Raw genomic sequence first — 7,113 nt, forward strand, 5'->3', positions numbered from 1 at the left:
AAAAAACCCACATTTAAAGTCATTCCAATACTTCTGTATTTTTTTTCTACTTTAGGTATATTATGCAGATAAGTAAGTGTTTTTTGATTTGTTTTTTTACCTTTTGCTTTTTACCAACTTATTTGACCCTTTAAAAATGGACCTCCCAATGATGGCCACAGGAGATCGTTGTTGGGTGATCCTGCTAAGATAGATCTAAAATAAAAACCATAATAACTCATTTTAATATTTATATTTTAAACGTTATAATATTTTAATAATAATTTTGGAAACGCCATTGAAAAATCTGGTATCTTGTATAATTGTTTTTAATAACACAATTTAAAGAATTTCATCAGTCATTATGGTTTATTGACTTTAGCAATGTAGGCGCTGAAGAACCATTTCTATTGCAGAATTCAGAGGGTTAATTTAATGAAGTACTGAGTACTTGTGCAGTTTTCCTAATAATCTCAACCTGGGTCATGCTCAGGTGGAACATGAGATCCCCTAAAAAAACTGTGTTCCCTCACTAGGGGGAGTACTTGTTTTTCATATCGCTGTCACAATATTCCCCAACATATGATATCCTTGATGATAAGACAGCCATTTTCAGGCCACTGTATTGTATTGTGTCATTATCTGCTCGGTGTCATTGTTTCCTGCGCTGCCCTCGGTTTGACCCCTTCAATAGTTCCCCTGAGCTGTGCTGCAAACTTAGATTGATCGTCCTCTGAAGCCTGGTGAGCTCACAACACTGCCTGCTGACGGAGATAAGAAATCATACACCACAGGGCGAACACGGACCTCCATCCATCTGCAAAGAGAGGTGTTGTTCTCAGCAAAAACACTTTGGACAATATCATTTAACTGGAGCCTCAGTGCTCCACTGGAAGGTCTGTGCGGCGCTCAAGAAGATCCAAAAATTCTTAGGCGTGAACTGGATGGAAGCTCTTGTGTTTGAAGCTGAGACTGAATGATGCTGGGCGTTTTGATGAACCTCCACTGTCAGTGTTTTCACGTTTTAGTGATAAACTCTTCAGAGTCTGTTGCTTGTAGGGACTATTCCTTGTGCCATGGGGGGAGGAGTCTTTTCTCCTGATTGCTCTTGCCCCTCCCCCCCAGAGACTCGAGAGGATCAAATTACATCGGCCACAGCTTGATGAAACCATGGCACAAAGCCATCCATCAAACCACAAATTTCATGAGTTTTTTCCATCATATCTGACGTGATTAAGAGAGAACGAGTGCTGCAGGGTGTTAACGGTCAGTGCAGGAATGACGCATTTAAGGTTTTCAGATTAGTTTTTTAAAGGTAGACGCTACTGACAGCTGTATATAAATATATTTGCTCACATAAACAATACAACCAAGATAACAGAAATAAAATGAAAACAAAGATAACATTTTAATTTAAACAAAAACACAAATAAACACAAGAATAAAACAAAGAAAACAAATGAACAGAAATAAAAGAAAAGCACAAAAATAAAACAAATACATAAATAAACACAAACCTGTGACACAAACATAAAACAGAAACCAAAAATGAACCTACAAAAATTAAAAAACTAAAATTCCACAGACACAGAAATGAGTCAACAACATAACCATTAAATAATTTTACCAATAGCCTACAGGTCATTTTAGTTTTTTTCTTTCTTTTTTTTAAAACTTTTGTACAGCTTATATACTTTATGTACTTATTCATCCATCCACCCATTCATTCATTCACTCATTTAATTTATTTAAATTTATGGATATACTGGTATTTATTAAATTTTTTGTAGCTGTAAAATTACGACCAAAGTGTTATATTACAGTAATGTACAGATTTTAAAAATACATTGAAACACTGTAAATCTTGATTATTTTTTTCTGAGCTAGTATCACACTGTTAACTTCGCATTATACTGTAGAATTCTGTGATAAATGTAACGTTAATATAACATTGAAGTAATTTACAATATTGTAACTGAAATAATGGTAGGATGCTGGCAACTACATCTGCTGGTATTACAGAAAACATTGTTATATATAAGTCCTTTAAAAACAGGATTTGAAATTAAACTGATGGAAGAAAAAAAAAAGCAAGTTCCGGTCATGGACACATTTCCTGTCAGCTGCATGGCTCAGTGCGAGCAGGACATCCAGCGTATCAGCAGCATCTCTCCTCTGCCGTATTTCCTAGATGTCCACTAAGCCTGGATGAGCCACAGTTTATCCTCTCACATCAGCTCAATAATTATTTCTTTCTCTGGCACAGGTCTGGCAGCTCCTCTCCCTCTGTCAATCAATGGCAAGTAAGAGCCCTCGAAGCATCGGGACAAAGTGGGCATCGATCTGTGTGGAGTGTGTGTGAGGCAAACATGTTAATAACACACAAGTCCCTCTGTCCTTTCAAAACGATGAAGAGACATCCGGTGCTGAAGTTTAAGTCAGAGCGCGGACTGAAGGAGGATGTGCTCCAGCTGCTCCCTGGTCATCTTCATGTGGACAGAACTACTCTGTGCCTTCTAACACCTCATTAAATACAGGCTACAGACATGTACAGTGAATACTGTATATGGGTTGAATACTGCCTTTCATTGCAAATTGGATATGATGTATTATGTTGTGTACTATATGCTTGATCTAATAAGGTGAACTGACGTGGGTATAATGGAGCGTGATCCATTATGGGACACTCGTTTGGGGTAATAAGCTTTTTTTTCATCAAACGTACAGTCAGATGATCAATATCAGTTTTTCTCTTTAGTAGACTACACACAATGTGCAAAGACTGAAAGCAGGGAAAAAATATTCATCAAAAGCAAGGACAAAAAAACAATGTCGAAGCTCTTACTTTACATTTTGTGTCTGGTTTAACCCTTTACAACCTGGATTGACATCAGTTTTGTTGTGCTGCATGCAGACGCCTTTTATAAGCATTTAAACCTATAGCACCAGAAAACATTGGTTTGATTTCTTATGAAAACATGGGATAAAGGTGATGAGCAACTTGGCAAGAAATATCTGGAAAAAAAATAATAATAAAAAATCAAACTGCTTTCTCTCCTTACTCCGGTCAGTGCATTGGTCATATGATCGCAGCCTTTCAAAATCCATGGGATAAGCACACATTTTTTTGCATTACATATGAACAGTTTGTGAGGACAGCCTGACCACTGACCAAGCAACTGTATTTGAGAATTTGGGAGTGAGAGAGTGTTTCTGCAAGTTTGACAAAGGTGAAAAATAAGGAGTGTATCCAACATGGGGCATTGATTTGCTCTAAAATTTAATGGGTTCATCCTTGGCCCATGCTACACCCTTCCACCAAGTTTCAATAAAACAGTAGTTCTTCTTTAATCCTACCAACAAACAAACAAACCAAACTGGTAACAACTTTAAATAAAATGCATGTATCTTGATTTTTAGTATTCACCTGCAAGACTTTAAGTATCACCAACTCACATCTACATGAAACATTTACACAAACAACACAAAAATGAATGCTACATTTCTCTATTTTCTGTTCTATTGAGTCATTATGATGACCATGCCAGCAAACAGTTGGATTTCTACCCAGACACAGACCATTTAAAGTTGCAGTTGAAAGCTCGAGCAAGAACCTTGAATATAGACTTTTTTTTTTTTTTTTTTTAGAGATATGTCTCCAAGGTCTAGAGTGTATCTTCAAATATTACACTAGTTTATTATGTCTGCAGGGAGGTGTAGTTCAAATATATACACTACCACTGAAATTTGTTAAAGGAGCATGAACGAACACACATGAATCAGAATGGAGGAGTCTTGACGAAAAGCATCTCCTCAAGAGGTGGGTAAGGTGAAAGTCTGCCAGCCTCGCTGTGCGAGCGATAATCAAAAGCTCTTTGAAAGGAGTATGCTGTGCCATCGATGCCCATCACATTGAGATATGACAGACATTAGGCCTCGCTTGCTGACTTCACATTCTTTAAAAAAAATGCAATCCTGCAAATATGTGCCGTGTGAAGAAAAACAGGAATGAGAGATTCAACAGTGAGAAACAGATGAGCTGACAGTGACTGATAAATACACAGAAAGTGTGACAGGAAGGGGGCTGGGGGTCTCCATACATGATCATTGTTCAAACGCTTCACTGTAGTAAATCTTTCCCAGCAAATAAATTTGGTGTAATTACGTTGGTGATTGGAGAAGCGCAGCTCCGAGGTGTGGAACATTTATCCTCTCAGCTCATGAGAAACACACCAAAGTTGTCTTCTCCACTTTGAAGCCGAGTCAATAGACAAACAAATGACAACATTTCCTGTCAGGCGCTCCACATTAACAGCAGTCTGATCGCTGTAAGCCGAGAGAAACGACTACATGACGACATTTCTTACAGTGAGAGCTGAAATGATCCCGAGATCACTGATGGCCTGTCACAGTGGAGGATTGAGATCATGATTCTGTATCTGAGGAGGTCAGTCGGAGCTATTTTCAGTCAATTTCTACAAAGACATTTTGGCAAGGACATTTAATTCAAAGAACCTGATATGGAACTAACTATGGTACTACTTTCAAAAAGTCCAATGTAGATACATATCTTTAAAAAATATCAAACTTAAAATATGTAATACACAGTTAACCATAACTATTAACACATGCAAATCGTATAGCTTTATTGTATAACTAATTCATTAAGGTAAACCCCTGTGTGTGTTCATACTTGTGTCTATTTTATTTTACTTTATGTTATTTTTAAATTTATTTCAATTATTTTATTTTGTCTGTCTGGTTTGTACCTACTTGTCTCATTATTTTCATCATGTATTTTCATTTATATTGACCACTGAATGTACTATTTTCAAAACAGATTGTCAGGATTTGGTTGAGGAGGCATGTGGTGTAGAAAAGAACCCATCAAATTCATTTTCTACCAAAATTTGACAGAAATGTATCTGGTCAGTGCATAAACCCTTTGAAACCTGAGTAAATTGGCCTGTTTCATGGGAGAAGGCTATGAGAACTTTAATAAGAAATGGCCCAAAAACTGCAAAAATGTACCTAAAATTAGAAATTTATTTATTAATTTTACAATTTGGTGGACATGTCATAGACTACCAAGTCGCTGACTGCCTTTTTTCTATGTTTTTGGAGGAAAAAAATCCCATTTCAAATGTTTAAACACTTGCGAAAGGCTGTGCAAGAAAACTGATGCCCATCCAGGTTTCAAGGGGTTATTAAAAGGTCTTTGACTTAAATCTGTGAAAAACAGGAACAAAAGCAAAAATGTTGTGTCAACATTTTTTGTTCAGTTTTTATTTTAATTTTATTGTACAAAATGAGTAAGAAGACTCATCAGTACCAGCTGCCATCTTTAAGCATAGTGGTAACTGCCGTCTGTGTCCATATGATTCTCCTTCAGATTAAATAAAAGAACGAAACAGTAGAGCGCTTAGAAACAAATTTCTCTCTCCTTTCACACTACACAAAAAAATCGTTGTATGACATGAGGTCTGGAGTGGATTTTCCTTAAAACACAGTGAGCTTCGATCTGTTGATGTAGGTCAACTCATCTGCATTTTCCCGCTGTTGCGTCTGCTGTTGTGGGTCCCGCCGCTGAGCGCTAACAGAACGAGTGGGTGTGGGAGACTAATTGAGTGTCGAGGCTGTGTGAATAAAGCCACTCTGGTAATCGTCTGGCTCAGCAGCAAATGGGAGCGATAAGGAGCACTGAGTTGATATGGTGTCAAAAAGAGGAGTTTCCCACCCCTCAGCTGCCATCACTCTCTCCTTTCTCTGGCTGTCTGCAGAGGAGGGCTCCGATAATATCTTCAGGAAGAGGAATGCACACTCAGCCCTTAGTGCTGATAACAACATCATCTTTTGCCACTGAATGGGCTGCAGAGGGGGGGCTATGGAGTACATTAAGAAGTCAATGGCAAACACTACAATATCGGAGCTGCTCTGCACAGCTGGTGGAGCACCATGAGGCCCAGTAAAGGCCACAAACCACAACTATATACTCTATATCTGTATTTCTACTGTGTATTAATAGCAATATGTCATTCTAAATAAGCTAAATAACAAGTGGTGTTATGTAACAAAGTAATAATACTTTGTTTTGCAGCAATATTGGGTAGAAATAAATTATATTTTTCAGTCATTTTGGAGCCCGAACAATTATTATTTGGCTGGACACCACAGCTATGGAAGCCATAAGTGCCCATACATTCATACATTTTTTTCCCTTTCATTTTCCCGAGACAACGGGATAATTTTCTTGAGTTTCGTGATAACAAAACAAAACAAAAGTTTTCCCAAGAGAAAGGCATCATTAATTTGAGATCTTGAGATAACGAAACAAAACTATAGTTGTAAAGTGTAGTAAAGAGGAAATTGATACGCAACGTGAGGTCAAGTTAGCTCAACAGACAGCGGTTGTAATGTTAAAATTCATGTTGTGACCCTCGCTCATTCATTCAATTAAAAAAAAATTGGGAGTAGAAAGCAAAAAAAGCACAAAACAAACTTCTTATCTACACTTGTGTCCAGGTCATCCATCAGTCTGCGTGGCATGGCATGAAATCTCAGACCTATCACATTTCATTTGTTATCTGTTATCTCAAATTATTTATGTTGTTATCTCGGGACAACACAGTTTCGTTATCTCGAGATCTTGAGAAAATCATCCCGTCTCAGGAAAAAACGGGGGAATAAAAACATATGAATGTATGGCTGCTCAGGGCTTCCGTAGCTACTCTCGTAACAAACTGACACGCGCCTTTATTTCTGATAGTTTAAGACTTTTACTCAAGTAATATTCGAATAGGTAACTTTAACTTCAACCAAGTCATTTGCTAGTAAGATATCTGTACTTTTACTCAAGTATGACTTTCAAGTACTTCATCCAGCACTGTAAATAATGTGGTTAGCACTCTCAGATTGATCTTATTAGCATGCTGCCTCTATGCATCCCATCTATTTCCTGCAGTATATATACTATCGACAGAATGTTTAGTGATTAAGTGAGCTGGGAAAAGAAGCAGAAAAAAGCTCAAAAGGCTTCAGGCCATTACAGCAATAAGTGAGCTGCAGCATCCAAATATGGGAATTTTTACCGTCAGTCGCCCAATTATCTTAATGTAACTGTTTTTGCATGCTAAG

This window comes from Plectropomus leopardus, chromosome 18, assembly GCF_008729295.1.
Source record: "Plectropomus leopardus isolate mb chromosome 18, YSFRI_Pleo_2.0, whole genome shotgun sequence".
Taxonomy (NCBI): Eukaryota; Metazoa; Chordata; class Actinopteri; order Perciformes; family Serranidae; genus Plectropomus; species Plectropomus leopardus.